The following is a 17,799-nucleotide window of genomic DNA, read 5'->3' as shown; positions in this document are numbered from 1 at the left end:
CCAAAGGACTCAAAAAGGATGGAGAAAGGTCAAGACCAAGTTGCACTGATCCGGGTGGAGGCAGAGTCAATGGTGGGGATGGTACATACATGAAGTACTATGTAGGAAATCAGATGGACTACCTTCTCCCATCCCATGAAGATGGGCTGTAGAATTGTGGTTGGCAGACTGTGAGCTCCAGCCCTGATGACTTTACAGTTTTTATTTTCTTTTTCACAACAACTGTTGTGTATCTATATGTATACTCAGTGATGGTTTATGTAGTAGTGTGTTGCTGACTCTATGGATGATATTACATGTCATGGATACATTCACTTAATTGTATGTTTTGTGGCATGTCCCACAAGGATGAAAATTATTTTATGGGGAAGGGCATTATGAAGTAACTTAACTAACTAGTTTATAGACAATGGTTCCCTTGTCTGGTAGCCTGTTTACTTATCCCAAAGGCAGCATGCAGAGTCCCTTATTCTACAATAAGATGATATGGGTGGGCTGAGGAAGACAGTTGCATGGTGCTCTGTTTTCTGTCATGCTTCCCCCTGCATGATATGAAAATGGTACAGACTTTTATGACATTAATTATGTACTTGAAGGGTTAAATTTTACATGCTTGCTCTTATTATTCTATCTCCACTCAGGACAGATTACAGAAGTTCTGGTGAGCCTTCAGCTTTGTTGCGTATGCATACAGGTAATAATTACATTTTATAATAAAGATTAGAGCAGGGATGTTTTGATCCTGGGGTTGCATACACAATGTAGTTTTGATCACTGCCCACTGCAAGTTTTGTTTTCCATGTGCTCTTCTGAAAAAAAAATATAATACATGATTTGATAAGGTATGTTAGATGATTGAGAGTTTGTTAGCAGATGGCTAATCTAAACCCCAAGGCTTTTACTAGTTAGTGCAGAATGGTTTTCAGGAATGTTAGGGGCTTAAACACCAATATGAAGCTATTCTGTATATTACAAAGAATATACCAGCTTAAAGTTTGCATGGCATGTATGCAAAAATATAAGTTGAAAGGTAATTCCATTACTGAAATGCTGCATCACTGGAGGGGATGGTTTATAGCTGTTGTGGCAAAGGATCCTCAAAGAAGGCAGATATTTTGGTTAAGGACACTCTAGAATGGTCTAATAAAGAACTCCTCAGTTAGTAAGTGGTGGAAAAAGTTAATACATCCACTGCTCACCCAATAAATCACTAGCTTTTATGGTCCTACAGAATAGGATGTGAACCCCTTTAACATTTTTATAAGGCTTTCATTAGATTTGAGGGGGTGATACTTGGCCAGTTCAAATGGGGAGAATTTAATGTAGTTCTTGATGGTGCACTGGAAAGGATCCCCTGAGGAAGACAGTGACTAAAAAAATCTTGTGACTGTATTTTACTTTTGCATGAGGCAATTTCATTTCATAGACAAAGAGAGCCCTACACCAAACAAAGGAGAAGTTTAATTTCTTCACTTCTAAAACAGGACTGACAAACACACTAGATTTTGTTTTGATCAGTCATCACCTTGTAGAGTGGGGGTCAAAGATAGTCAGGTGATTCCTGATACCTTATTAGATTTTAGCTTACTATCATGGAATCACACTAGTAATTATTGGCTTCACCCTCTAGCTATTCTCAGGGTGGTTCATAGGTGACTACCAGGCTAATAACCCCAGGGGGGCTTTATGAGCTTATCCATCCTTTCCAAATGTATCTGACAAGTTTTGATGTCCTAGGGTTATATTAAGGGGTATATGTAGGCTTGGACATGAGTGGTCAAGCATTTACAGGCTATCTAAAGTCTACTAGTGACATAGGTGCCAGATTAGAGGTACATTTCTGATTCACCATACACTGGTCCAGGTTACACTTGAATTAGATTAAGGAAGAACTCTGCTTTACATGGATGGAAAGTCTATTTCCGAGAAGGGGTAGTCCCAGAGATATACCCGCCCTTCCAACATGTCTTATTTATGGTACAGATGAGTTTTAGGCCCCTAAATCAGGTAGTTCTGATACATTTGTTTTGCAGATGTGCAGCAGGTCCATAAGCGTGGGATAAGAGGATGCTTTTTAGGCTAGGAATAGCCTGCGTCTCAGCAGTCTTCAAAAGACCAAGTACAGGGACAGGGATTTGAGCCCGTCCATGTAGGACACATTATTCACACCCTGTATTCCTCTTGTAAGAGTGGATGCTCCAGCTGTTTTATGTCACTTGTTAGGTACATATAGAAGAGGGCATTGTACTCATTACTAGTCTGACGAGGTTGAGTACAGTGGAACAATGTCATCCTTGGACCCAGATGCCATTCCCTTGCTTATAAGTTGCTCAACATAAAATAATTTCTTTTCTAATGTAGATGCACAATGGTTAAAGGCCAGGTTACTGTCAACATACATTAAATTTCTGACTACTGGGTCTACTCATAGGGTTGTATTATCACTGTGCTAGTTTCCAGGGGTAGCCATCTTCTCAAAGGATACCAATCTGTATTTAATGGCATTAGGTTTTAGACCATGTCTTTGGAACCAAATATTAGTCTGTGTCAGGACTTCTTTGAGGATATTTGCATCTTTGGGTGATTCTATGACTGTGCCTAGTTTGCAATCATATGTAAACTTAATCAGTCAGAGGCACATGAAGATTGTCTTGACTTCAGAGCAGTAGGTGCCAAAAATGAATTGCCCTACCGGGTTTACATTAAAATACTGAAACCTCACTTATGCGAATACCTAAAGGCCGACACACGAATAGCGAACCATGAAAACACCGAACGTCCTTAAGCGCGAAATTCGAAATATCGAATTGCCATAGTTGGCCAACCACACCACCCGCTATGTACTACCTACTCAAACAAAATAAATAATCCACACTTCCCCATATGTACACTTCACCCATATATCCCATAACCTAATCAAATATTCATTACACACAAATGTATCTAACTATAAACAAACACCCAACTACGGGAAAAGTATAATTTACATATACATTCAGCTACACAACTATATTACTATACATACACTTAACATAACCTTACTTCTAACCCTAAAGTAAAGGTTGCATGTATTACTATGTATGCACTTATCTTAACCCGCACCCTAACCCTAAAGGTCTGTAACTATTGCACATTTATGTTAGGGAGCTATACAGGATAAGGGCCAACTATGACAATTCGATATTTCGAATTTCGCACTTCAGGACATTCAGAGTTTTCACGGTTCGCTATTTATGTGTCGGTGTTTAGGTATTCACGTGAGGTTTCCCTATTTTAATATAGACCTGCCCTACCATGGTGCCTTGAAGGGACTCCACTAGTGACGGGCCTCTTCATGGAGGTAGATTCCCCTATCCTACCTTCCTGGTTCCTAACTGTGAGGCACCTAGCTATTCAGTGGATGACAGAGTTTTATACATAATTTCATGAGTTTGTCTGCATTTCCTGAGTGGAGTAGTGTGTTGAATGCTTTGGCCAGGTCAAGGTAGGATATATGCACCTTTTAACCCTCATATATTACTTTTGGTTACCTTCTCAAAGAAGTTCACAAGGTTGAGTAAGCATTACTTGCCCTTGATGAAACCAAACTGGGTAGGGACCAGTGTCCGAAGGTTTTCTGTATCATTGTTTATCATTTCCATAATAATTATTTCCATGGCTTTGCATATCAAACTAATCAGACTTATGGGACTGTAGGTACCAGGGCCCATTGATGGCCCACCATTGTACAGAAGGATGACAGTTGCAGCTCTTCATTTGCTTGGCTTGCAGTCTGTCTAGAGGCTATGGTTAAACATTGATTCTTGTGTTCCTGATAGATCATGGTTTAATGCTATTAAGGAGACATCCTGAGGTATTACTGGGGCCTATGAATACAGTGTTCTTGGCCTTGAAGAGTGCATTGAAGACGTCTTCCCTAGTGAAAGTTGGGGGAGTTATGGTTAATGGTATTTCCTAGGGATTTTCCGGGAAGAGAGGGGAGTAAAAGTAGAGATAAATTTGCCATCCAGTAGATTTGAGTCTTCCAGCTCAGTATATGTTGCTCCATTTAGAGGTAGTTTGCATATTACTGTGCATTTCCTTTGGGGTTGTGGACACAGCAGAAGAATGCCTTGTGATTGCCCTTCACCTAGAAGCTATTTTTATTTCAGATTTGGCTGTGCTGAACTTGATTAGCCCCATGAGTTGCTTGTTTAGATTGATATGGGGAGTTTTTATCTTGCTGGGCACTGCACTCCCTAATGTTTGCCATAAATTGTCTTCCCTTTGTTATACAATCTATTGACATTGGGATTCCACATATAGCTTGTTTTTTGAGTTTGTCCTGTGCTTTTTCCAAGTATGTACAGATGTCTCGATGCAGCATTAACTTGATTGTACATGGTTTCTGTGAACAATGAGTCATAGGCAGCAGTATTATTAGGGTTTGGGGTGGGGATTAAACTTTTCCTAGGGTGTCATTTAATAGTAGGAAATTTGCCATAAAATAATTCTTAAAGGTTTCAGGGCTAGCTGGGGTACCAGGTTTTATTTTTATTTCAAAGGAGACAGCTTTATGGTCCAATCTGTCAAGTGAGGACATTAAACTGGGGAAGTGCAACATTCTCCCATGTTTGTGTGGACCAGGTCAACAATGTTAGGTTTCCTAATGGGCATGTGGACTAGCTGGTTCAAGATGTTTGTGTTTACAATGTCCAGGAATCTCTAGGCCTGGATGTTTGCAGTTGTATATGATTCCTAATTTAAAGTGGGGTAGTAAAAGCCATTCATGAATATGGTGTTGGGTTGAATGGGGAGTGTCTCCAGTACATTTATGTATGTGTTATACTTTCCTGAGTCATAGATGGGGAGCTATAGTTTACAAGAATATGGTGTGGGACTTTGGCTGTGGTAATTTGGAACATGGAGAGACTCAAGTGCATCATACTGCTTCACCAGCCTTGTGATGTGTTTGCTTTTGATATAAATTGAAACACCTCCATCTTTTGTACCCCTTTGAATGATACCAAACTCTAAGCCAATTAGTGAAGTCAATTATTTTCTGATTATACTGTGACATCATCCTTGGAGAAGGTAAAATGCTGCTCAATGCTAGGCTAATACCAGCCTGGAACACAGTTTGAGAACTCCATTGTGCCTCTCTTCATATATTACAAGGAGGTATGTCTCAGTTCATTTCCTTCAATAGGGTGTGACTATGACTGAGTCAATACTAGTACCTGTGGTTCAATGATTCAAGTATGTATGTGCATGATCTGGCAGATTCTGACACCTGATACACAGTGTCTGTGACTCTCTCCTTATTCAACCTGGTGAAAGGGATATCCATGCATCTCTCAAATGAGTCTCCTATGATCAAAATACTGGGTTATGTGGTGGTTTGCCTTAATGAGCTTAGAAGCTGAGACTACATGAGATGTAGCTGTATGTATCCTGGTGAGTGTTGCTTTGTTGAGTGCTTTTGAGAGGTTGCTGAGGATACTTGATGCGAGTGCAATGCGCCTTGTCCACACTATGTGCAGTGAGTATAGTGTGTGCATTTCTGACACCTTGTTTGGTGGTATAAGCAATGGTAGGTAACTACATCTCTGAAATACTGTATCAGTTTAAGAATTAGGTAGTTGCCAGTAAACATGAGGCCATCGCTGCACTCCCTCAGAATGCCCATGTCCACCAATCTAGCTGCAGAGATTGTAGGAAAGTGCATATCCATGTTATGGATTCTTATTACATGACCCTTTAATTTTTTTTAAATCCTGGGGAACTTAAGGATCTTTGTCAGTGGATTGCAGTCTTTTGGCAAGGATTGTCTCAACTGTCTGATTCTAAATTGCAGTTTTAGGGAACTTTTAAGATGGAGTGCTGAGTTTTGCAAGGCATCTTGGAGGAAATAGAAATCCGAGTCTCAAAGAGAAGATAGAAGTGGCAGAATAAAGACTGAGGAAAGTCCTCCATTAATTTGGAAATGTGGATTGTGAACATACTTTGCCAAAGCAGGAAGTAGGGAGACTCAAATGAGACATGAGAAATATACAAATATACACCACAACACCAAAGATGGGAAAAACTCAAGTTGCTCATTACAGCACCACTTGGAGCACAGACAAATGCACACTATATTAGCTCTGGACGACATGGATGGCTCTGTGTTATATTCAGATGAGGTTATACATATGCAAATAAATGAGTTTTATATCCAGTTATATCAGAACCCAGATGTACAATCTAAGTTGATAGACATTCTGTCATAAAGTTACTTGGCCATCCCTGTCATCTGATTTTAGAATAACCAGCGACATAAAACAGGCGGTCAGCTCACTAAAATCAGACAAAGCCCTATTGCCAGATGGATTACCGGTGAAATGATATAAAAGTATGGGGCAAGAACTAACTGAGGTCCTGCTCACATTTTTCACTTGGAATCTTTTCAAAGAGGAACTGCCTTACCATGCCCATATAGTCAAAATTGTTGTCTTCCCTAAGGATGTAAAGGACCCATACAAACCCCAAAACGACAGTCCCATCTCATTAATAGTAGTAGAGATTAAAATACTAGCAAAAGTGCTGGGCTCCAGGCTGGAAAGTACAGCTGTTTAAGATCATACCGTAACAGCAGATGTCCTATGTCTCATGTTTGCAGTATTATTTACTCTTGGGATATCCTGCAAGGGGTAGCTGCATGTCCGTCTAGCATACCAAAGGCTTTACACCTTCCTGCCATCATGCTTCAGATGCATGTCCTTCACTCAAGGTGCAAGATACATATGTGATGCAAGAGGTAGGGGCAGAGTACTGCAACAGTAAGATGTGGGAAATCAACTGCTATGTTAAGATCTTACACAACGGTACTACATCCTTCCTTATCACTGTTGTGATATTTTTTACTTTCAGGACAGTACGGAAGCTACTGGAAAGTATTGTAGTACAGAAGATCCCTCAGAAAAACATGAAGGATGGCACCTGTAAAACCCTAGAAATGACATCTAACTTGTAATGTTTGGTAAATATGTAAACAGAAGACCAAGTAGCAGCTTTTAAGATGAATCTAGTATCCAGACCTTGAAAAAAAGAGACCACTCCCCTAGTAGAATGAGTGCGAACAGTAGAAGAAAGTTGCTTGCAATGAGAAGAATAGCAAAAAGAAATGGCCTTAGTAATCCAGGAGATGGTTAATTAGACACCACCAAACCCAATTTCTCATTATAAAAGGAAACAAAAAGATTTCCTGTTATGTTTTGTCTTGTCTAGGTTATATCTGACCTGTCTATGTAAACCCAAGGACAGAGTAATCCTCTCTTACTGGAATTCTGTGGAGAAGGGGAAAAAAAGGGGGTGGGATGAATGGACCGATTTAAGGTCAAATCATTAACCACATTGGTCTTAAAAGAAGGATTGGTACAAAGACACACCTTGTCCTGGTGAAAAAACAAAAAAGGTGTAACTGCCATGACTGCTTGAAGTTCCGAGACCCTCTTGGCAGAAGTAAGGACCACTAACAATACTCTTTCAAGTACAATTTTGTAGGGAAGAAGAAACTGCAGGCTCAAAAGGGGGGTTGAGTCAACTTCTACAATACAAAATTAAGATTTCAATAAGGAGGAATAGGCTTTTTTGGAGGCTGAATATGAACGACCCCTTTCAGAAATTGTTTGAGTTCAAAACTTGATGCCAGAGTTTGATTCACAAAACTTCAAGAGAAAATGATCAACATATTAACCAGGATTGAGCAACTCATACAAATAAGACAGGATCAGAAATACTAGCAGAAAAAATGGTCCAGGTCATGCTTGAGACAGCATATAGAAAACCTTTTTTATATATATATATATATATATATATATATATATATATATATATATATATATATATATATATATACATACACAAGATTTTCTACTAGTTGTTTTTTGGCCTTCTGCAAAACCTGAAGTACATTCTCAGATAATAAGTGCCTGCAAGGAATCAAAACCTTATCACCGAAATTGCCAAATGAAGAGTGAGAGCAAGTGATGGTGAAAGAGAGATCACTTGTGATGTGTGAGAAGATCCATCTTGTGTAATAGGTTGTAATGATTGCCCTTGGCTAGTTGAAATAGGAGGGGTAAACAGTGTTTCCTGGGCCAAAAGGGAGCCACCAGCAATATTTTCATCCTGTCCCACATGATCTTGTGCAGGATTTTGGTAAACATGGAAGAGGGGGGAAAAGACATACAGGAACATCTCCTTCCAAGAAAAAGACATTACATCCACTTTCCAATCCTCAAGATGTGGATCTCGAACAGAACTGGGAAAGTTGTTGCTTCAGAGGGGAGACCAAAAGATCTACTTGAGGAGTACCCCCCACCAATGTACAATGTCCATAAACACATCCCTGTGAAGCATTAATTACTGAAGATTTGTCCTGGAATTGCTCAAATATTCTCCCACCAGATTGTGCTGTGAAGGAATATAGACAACCTTAAGAACTAAGTGATGGTGGACTGCAAAATCCCAAAGCTGAAGAGACAGTCTGAAAGGAGGGAAGACCTGACTTTGTGGCACCTTGATTTTAGAAGTACCACAACTGTGGTATTGCCTGTATAAACCTTTAGAGGACATGGAAACCAAAGGCAGTGACAAGGCTGGAGAGTTAGAAGAAGAGTCCTCATCTCCTTGATTTTGATATGGTCTGACAGATGTTGAGGGTACCAGGACTTTTAGGTTGCTGATGGAGGCTCCCCAACCGCGATCAGAAGCATCTATATGCAACTCCACAGTAGGGAGAACAACCTGGAATGGCAGATCTGGATTCAGGGAAAAAATGGTGAATCCACCAGTAGAGCTCAAACTTTTAAACAAGGCAAGAGAGGAAACAAGTACTCCAGAGAATGTTAGGGCTTTAGCTGAAAAGTCTTGAGATACCACTGAAATGTTCTCATGTGAAGTTTGGCAAAGGGAACAATGGGTATGGTGGATGCAATGTATCCCAGAGTTCAGAGAAATTCTTTTGTGGGAAGGAAGAAGACACTGAAAATAATCAGTCAAAATCAGGACCTTGGGAAATGAGAAACAAGCCATCATATGAATGGTCTGAATCCTGCAACCCAAAAACACTTGGTCCTGACAGTGTTTGTCAACACACGTGCTTTGAGACTGAGGGTGAACCCAAAATTGCACAGAAGCAGCGTAGTGAAGTGTTGATTCTGAAGCAGGGGCTGCTGAGAAAGGGCTTCAATTAAAAGATCATCCAAATAAGGGAATATCTGAGTCCCCTAAAGTCTGCAGAAGGCTACCACAGGGGCAAGACCTTTAGTAAAGACCCTTGGAGATGTAGGAAGACCGAAAGGCAAAACGGAACTGATAATTAGAGAAAAGAAGAGAAATATGTGAAAACTTCCAGAAGATAGGGTGAATAGGAATATGGAGGTAAGCATCCTTCAAATCTAGAGATACCAGAAAGGCTTGAGGAAGCCACAGAGGGAAAGAGTCTGAAGAGACAACATCATGACAGAAGGGATCTTGAGAAAAGTACTGACAAAAGATAAATCTATAAGAAGCTTCCACAACCCCCTTCTTCCTGGGAACCAGAAACATTCTAGAATAAAAACCTGTTCCCATCTGATCCTGCAAAACAAAAAAAAATGAGGGAGCTGGCAAAGAGAAGGCAGAAGAAGGTCAGAGAATGGAGGAAGGGACTTCCAAACCATAAAATAGCCATTTTTGGATTATGGAGAGAACTCAAAATTTGGTGGTTATCTGCTGCCAAACAAGAAAAGAATGAATCAGCCTGAGGGACATATTGGGCATTTTGGTTACTGACCCCACAGTAAAAAGCATTGCTGGTGATACACCTCACTTTACTTATTAGAAAAAGAAAAATCTGAGAAGGCTCCTATGTTATCCTGACAGCTGTACAGGGTATGTATATGATGAAGGGGAGGTAACACTACCCTGTGGTAATTGCAATTATTGTGGCCATATAGATAGCAATGGGTACTTTGAACATTCTGACATTGGACATAGGTTTCATTTTAAAGTGAATGCCAATTGTTTGACATTCCATGTAGTTTACCAGGCTCATTGTTCAGTCTGTTGTGCATTCTATGTTGGCAAAATGGGCATGGTTTTGAAGGTTCTACCAATAATGCCCTATCTAAACATGTTATCAATACCAACCTTTGTCACACATTCCCATTTTTGCTTATTGATAGGATGCAGCCAAGTATTCTGGAAGGTGATGTGAGGAACATTACTGAGACTTGAGAGGTCAAATGGATTATTTGATTAAGAGCTGATCAGGGAAGTGGACTCAATGAAAAGGTCTCTTTGAGACCCATTTTGGAGGGACGTGGTCTTAGGACCCAAAAGATATAGTTTGAACATTTATGTTTATACCTACATTTATATATACATTTTATGCATTTTTTGCACACTCTTAATATACATTTTTCATGTATATTCTTAACTTCATTTTCATTTTTATCGGTTATGACTTTGTAGAAATGTTTTATTTGTCTTTTTGAGTTGCATTTTTATGGAAGGGCTATGCATTGTTTTTGGACTGATTGGGAGTTAATTGATGTTTCTATAAATTTAACCTGCATTCCTCTTATTTTGTTAATGGTCTGATAAAGCTGTGGTGAAAGCACTTACCTTACAGTAAAGGAATTTTATGAGCACCTGGACTGTGTTTTATTCTTTTATTTTTTTGCTCTATATATTTAAATTTTAACATATTTTCTTTCTGTTTATAGCATATACCTTGATAAAAAAATATTATTGTCCCCAGCATTAGTATGATTAAAATCAGTCTGGTATAACCAGTTATCAATGATGAAATCCACATTTTTAGGGAAAACCATGTTCACCACATTGTCAGCTGAAGAAACTGTCTGTACTGGCAGTTGATTTTGCTCACCAGATAAAAAAATGGATGGAAAATCCGTTTGATGTAAGGATGCCAAAGTAATGGAAGAAGAAACAGGAAGTCAAACAGGAAGTCAACCAGGAAGTTGTTTAAAATCATCTTGCCATGGCTGGAAACATAGTGTGGAAGCATCCAAATCAACATTCAGTGAATTGTTACTGTTCTTCTGTGAAAACATATTGATCAACTTGGTAAGTTCACCTAAAATTGATTGAAGGTTCGAATGAAGTCCTGAAAACGGTAGGAATGAAAGCGCACAATTAAAGCCCTTGGATGTTATTCTTGTTGGCTCCCTCTGATTTTTATTTTAAACTGTGCACATTGCCTCAAAGCCTTTGACATTGGCTTTGACATCTGGGAAGTAGATGCCAAAGAGGAGTGGGCCCAGCACAGAGCCCTGGGCATCTCCACTGGTGACTGCATCTCTGTATATGTGGCTTCACTGATTCTAACATTTTGCATCCTATCACTGAGCCAGTTAGCTAGCCAGTGTGCTATAAAGGGTTTATACTTACTTCCATAGGTTTGCTGACAATGCCCAAGTGGTGTATTGTATCAAATGCTTTGGCAGTATGTACCATTTTTCCCCACATCCATTGACTTAGTGACATTTTCAAAGAAGTCCACCAGATTCAGTAAGTATGACCTTCCATTAACAGTGCAAACTTGGATGGATCCAGTGTCTTGAGGTCTCCTATGTCCTGTTGATAATTTATATGATAATTCTTTCCAAGGCTTTGCAAATAAGACTAGTCAGACTAATGGGTCTGTAGTTTCCAGGATCTGTTGAAGGTCCTCCCTCATGAAGGGAAATGACTATTTAACTATAGTTTTAAAACAGACTGTGTCACATGAATGGAGGACTGCAATAATGCCTCCAGAGGTCTTGATAATCATATTTTAGACTATTCAGGAGGCATTTTAGGATGCTATTGGGGCCCACTGATGCCATGTTCTTGGCTATAGTGAGTGTAGCCAGTATTTACACCCTAGTTATAGCTGGAGGGATTATTTGTAGGGTATTTTTGTGGGGATGGTTGGGGTGAGAAGGGGTAAAATTGTAATAGAATTTGTCCTGTAAGCGGTTTGCTATATTGCCAGGTTCAGTGAATATGGCACCATTAAACACCAATTCAGCACACTGCTTTTGGCTTCCCTTAAGGTTTCTGGCATAGCTGGCAATGCCTTATAGTTATATTTTACCTGGGAGGCTATCTACTCTCAAGGTAGGCTTTGCTTGACCTAATTAGCTCTCCTAGTTACCTATTTACTTTGATGAGGGAACTTCTCTTTTTATTGGAATTACCCTTCCTGATTTTTACCATATTTTGTTTCCTTTTGTTGTATACCCTACTTAATTTGGGATGCCACCAGGGTGGTTTGTTTCTAAGGCTAATCCTGGGCTTACCTTTGCTAGGTACAGCAGTCTCTATGCAGCCATTGACATGGCTGTACAGAGTTTATGAGAGCAATTTAGCACAGGCTGCTGTGCTCTCTGGGTTTGGAGGGGCAATGAATTTTGCCAGTTGTTGAAATCAATCATTTTTACTCATGAGCTTTAGTATGATTCAGAGCTCTGAATATTAAAGCAGCCATGAACACAGAGTGGCTCTCCACATCTGGTGGTGGATGACCTCCAACATGAGGTCTTGCCAAAATAAGTGCATTTTTCCAGGAAGAATTCCACTATAACCAGTCGATGAGCTATTTTCTTTTAAATGATTAGGCAGGAAATGTACCACTCAGAAGGATTTTACCATCTGCTAAACGTGAACTTGCTTAATTTTTCTGAACAAAAGCAATCTGAGCAGATTTGGGTTGTTGCCTAATGTGCTCCATTAGTTTTTGTTCCTGCTAGGGATGTTACTTCATGCAACTGGGATTTAGTTTCCCCAATTAATCCCATTACTCTGTTTATTTTCCTGTTTACTCACAAGCTTCAAACTTCACATGGACGTGACATACCCATTCAGACTATATCTACAGACCTGTATTGTCCATTATCAGCTCTTCATTTCCACTCTTGAATTAGCTGTCTTTCCCTACATGTTAAAGTAAATATGTATTTATTTACTTTGATTCTTCATTGTTCTCTCTTACTATATTTCTGATTTATGTTACTGTGCTTCTTTACTATGGTCCTCAATCTAATGTCTTCATTCTTGGTGTAATGTATGTAATTTTTTAAGGCTCAGGTTCTAGTTGACTCTTTTCAGCAGCCCGCTTACCAGATTAACAAACAAAATAAAGTAACTAAAGGGAATGGTCACCACATTCTTGAAATAATGAGTTATGATCCGAATGGTTTTAATAATACTGCCCAGTTTCCAAGCATTCATATATTAGAAAGAATGAAAGTGGTGTCTGTGCAACTAAATTCTTATCATAAGGACTAGAACATCGACATTCCATTTCTGTACTTATTTTTGATCCAGTCTAACACTGAGACAACCAGTGCCCGAGTCTTTATTTCCAAATGGGGAAGGTCACAATAACTAGTTCTGTTTTGGTGCTGCCTCATCTCTACTTGGCCTTATTAGACACGTTTTTTGGAGCCTTTACTGCCTACTTTTTTAAACCTGCAGTATCTATAATGTGCTGTATATTTTGTCTGTGTATGAATGTGTTAGTCCTACTTCAGAAAGTAGTAATTAGTACTCTGATATCCTCCCTGCACCATTAGTGCTCTGCTATCCTTCCTGCACCATTGGTACTCTGTTATCCTTCCTGCACTACTGGTACTCATTTATCCTTCCTGCACCATTTTGCTTTTTCATTAAGGGCTGCTGGCACTTCCAAGGGTGTAGCTCAAGGCCCAGATACTTATTCTTTTGACTTTCAAGTTCCTCTACTTTTGAATCTATCGCAGCTTACTTACTCCTCTGTTAGATGGTTTCAATGGACTAGTATGAATAATCACATCTCATTCGCACAAGCTATGAGCAAAAAGAGAAAATGAGAAAAAAATGCAACATTCATCATCTGACTCTTCTTCATCTCTCTTTCAACCCAAGATGCGGATAATTTTTTCATATTTGACATTCTAAGCATCAGTTCAACTATCAGGCAGAAATAGTAGGGCTCCCCCTTTCAAGAGGTCCATAAAATTAAATTTTGAGCTTGATTTTAATTTGCAATAAACCTACCAGTTATGATTTGATTATGTGATTTTACCTTTTAAGTACTGTTTTGTTTTTTCAGGCTATGTTCATTTTTGTTTTGTATAATGCTTAGACGTATAAAAGTTATTCAAACCAAAGCATTTCTCTGTGCTCCTACTAGCAATTTGTGTATTAATTTTTGGTTTTCTTTACTGTTGTATAGGCAAGAGTACATAATGCTGAACTTGCAATCACTGAATCATTTTTTTCTCAGAAAATAATACAGATCAAGGTACAATAGGTTTTTACTCATGTATGTACTGGAAGCAGTACAACTTAAGAGGTGTATGAATGTTAATATCAACAGCACAAAAAATCAATACATTAGCCTTACTGTTCAGGTTTGCTTTTTTTTTAACAAAACTTTCTGATGGTTTCCATGTAATTGTTCTGTATAATGGATTAACATTACTTGTGAAGCGGTGCATAGCAACTACCAGTACTGTTTTATGTATGTTCAATACTAAGGATACTGTACTGGTATAAAAAAGAATCCAACTTTGGACTTCTAGACACAATATAAAATGTTTCCTGTGACTTAAGACATTTTCAAAACTCCTTTTAATCAATAAAGAATGATATGGAAAAAGCTTCTTCCTGTTTCTGATTCATAAAAGCAGGATATGTCTACAATCTGTGTTTAAGATCTAAGACATTCAGTTTAATGGCTAGAAACTTCTAAAACTTCTTAGAAATGGCTCTCTTTGAAATCAAGATGTCTTCATTTATTCTTTTTTATAGAATGCTCATTTATTATTTGCATAGCTCTTTGATCATAAACATTATACTACTATAACTGTTGCCTTAACAAAATGTGCATTTTGTTTCAGATTGCACCAAATTATTTTAGCTGCATCTTATTTTAGATGGAATATTAAGAAGTCTTCCATGCATTTAACATTTGTTAGCATTTAGGTAGATAAAGGAAAGGGGCAATATTGCAATCTGTGATTTTTTTTGTCTGGTTCTGATTCACTAAACTACTTAATGCACTTGCTATAAATCAATTAATAATGCTTTGTAATGCACTGAATGCTGCAATTATGCAGTGAATTTGTGAAAAAGTCACATTTGTAAAGCACATTTCTTAAGCATGAAAGCTGCACAGAGTTTTGTTAAGAACCTTTAAGCACTGCTAAGATCTCTCAGAAGAGTGGTGAAAATATAAAAGAACTTCAACAACTGCAGCACTTCAGGCTGCCTCACCTTTTTGTCTCAAAATGAAGAGTACTACAGCTTTTAAAGTTGTTACAGGATCAAAGCTGGACTAAAATGGCTGTTCCATGAGGTAGAGGGATAAGGCTCTAAGCTGCATTTGAGCAGTGTTTTACTAGTAGGCCAGGCACCTGTAGGAGCTGGCTGCTGCTGACTCTCATCTTGGGGGAAGGAAGGTGGCTCAGACTCAGCAAACTTATGAGTATTTATATGGAGAATGAGGTGACTACTATATAAAGCTCAACTCAAGTGACTGTTACTGTAATTGCCATGTGCTAGACGCTCTGTGAGCCAATGCCAATTCAGCATACAAAGGCATCCTTTCCCTCAGAGGACATGTATACAGGGTTGCCACCTTTTCAAATGCCCAAAGTGGGACAATTGTGGTACAAACATCAGATTTTGCAGGCCAAAACATACCCACGGCCAGTACAAAGGACAGAAGTTCACTTTTTTGCCTAAATAAAAGCTTATTCTTGTAGCATTTTAGTTGCTTATTCTGTTTCTTATAACGTTTCAGATACAGAGTAACTGTTTTATGCAACTATTATATAAAATATAGGAAATAATTTTGCCCTAAAATCTCAGGACATTTGCCATTTTTACAATTTTTTTTGCAGGACACAACTGCCCAAAGAGGGACTGTCCCTCGCAAAGTGGCACAGGTGGTAACCCTACATCTATAGCAGAGCTCAGAAAAGTCAGAACAGGGGAGGACGCTGCTCTGCCGGGGGAGGTGGTAAGCCAACTTGCACAACCAACAAAGCTGGCACACCCCCTACCACCATAATCTCACTTTAAGTGCATAAACTCATAGGGGATTCTGAGGCAAGAACACATGGGCTGCAAGGACCTCACCTGGCTGAGAACTCATAGCTCCCTTGACCATGGAAAGTATGGTTACCGGGTACAAGTAGGAGATCCACCAGGCCATCGGTCATCTGGGGATTCAAAAAAAAAAAATAGACTGACTTATCTTCTGACCAATGTTTGTGAGGCAGTGCCACACATTTTACAGAATTCACTGTTGTAATTGCCATCCTACATTTTTACTCATGTTCTTTCTATCGCTTGTACTACACAATGAAGCAGCTAAAATATCTACTCACCCTAAACATATTACAGCTTCAAAAATGTGAAACCCTCATCTCCTACACATTTTTTTCTTCATTTCTTTCTCTCTCTCTTTCTCTATAGCATGGGGAATGCAAAGCTTTGTACACTGCAAACAATTCTTATTGGACATTTACAGTCATAACCTGATTGTTACATGTTCTCAAAAAGTATGTCGCAGTTCACCTCTTAAGGCATGCCTTGTTGTACTCTCAAGGTGAATTTTTTGACATCCATTCCTCAAGTGTATAACAACTTGATTATGATTAAAGATCCAGTCATAATTCTCTGTATAATGCATTACAGATTATTACTGTGTTTTACAAATCAACATACCTTTATCTGAATTTTTGTGGAAACGAAGGGAAGGGAAAGAAAATATGGTGATGGGGGTTGAGGGACTTTAACATCCTACTGGAATCTAATAAATGACAGGCCAAACGGTAAGAAAGAATACAATGGAAAGATGCTGACGATCTTGAGAGAGTGAAAGGATGGAGAAATGTGCATGGTCAGATATATGCAAGGAAAAACACAGACAAAAGAAGTACACATCCACCATAAATATCCCGGGGGGGGGGGGTTGAGAAGATTATTGGGACATAACTTGACAAAGAAAGGAGTGTGAGAGGTACAGCAAAAATACATATCAGCATATCAGAGCATGTTCCAGTGGAAATCAGTATAAGTAAGGATGAAGAAGGTCAACAATGGATAAGGCAGATGTTAGTGAACTGTAAGGGAGTAAAACAAGAGAGGAGAAATCTAGAATGGATGGTCACAAAATAATAAAAGGCAGTAAAGAAAGAAGTTGGGGAAGACTTTCTGGAATTAAATAAATGTACGTGTCAGTGCTGGAATCTTGTAGGCAACAGTAAACAGAAAAAAATAAAGTATAGGAAAGTAGCAAAAATGAAAAAATGGGGGGACAGAAGCTCTGCTAAATGATGGCAGAATTTATACAGAAGAGTATTCAGAGAAGCTTGCTAACACTATGAAAATGACTAGACTAGTCCTGTTACATAAAGGGGGAAGAAGCCAAATGGACCCAGAAGACTGCAGGTCATTATACAGACTAAATACCTGCCAAAGTTTTAGCAGGACAAATAAATGGAATGGTCCCACAGATAGTAGCAGATATAGCTCTCAACAAATCAGGGAATAATCTAGAAATAAATCAGGGACACTTAAAGCATTAGTTCCATTAGCCTGTTACATTAACAGAATGTGGATACCATACATTTTCTGAAGTAAAATAAGTTTATAACTATAATTATTCTTATTACTTATTAAGTGCAATTCATCACCTTTTCTCCAAAAGTCACCAGTTTTAGGAAGGATTAAGATGGGCAGAGATAAAATTTGAGTAAAAATCAATGCTATCCCTGAAAATCAAAGACAGGC

This window comes from Protopterus annectens, chromosome 13.part0 (assembly GCF_019279795.1).
Source record: "Protopterus annectens isolate FY-2018-M chromosome 13.part0, PAN1.0, whole genome shotgun sequence".
Lineage (NCBI taxonomy): Eukaryota > Metazoa > Chordata > Ceratodontiformes > Protopteridae > Protopterus > Protopterus annectens.
The sequence above is the reverse complement of the archived record's forward strand: the minus strand, read 5'-3'. Positions refer to the sequence as shown.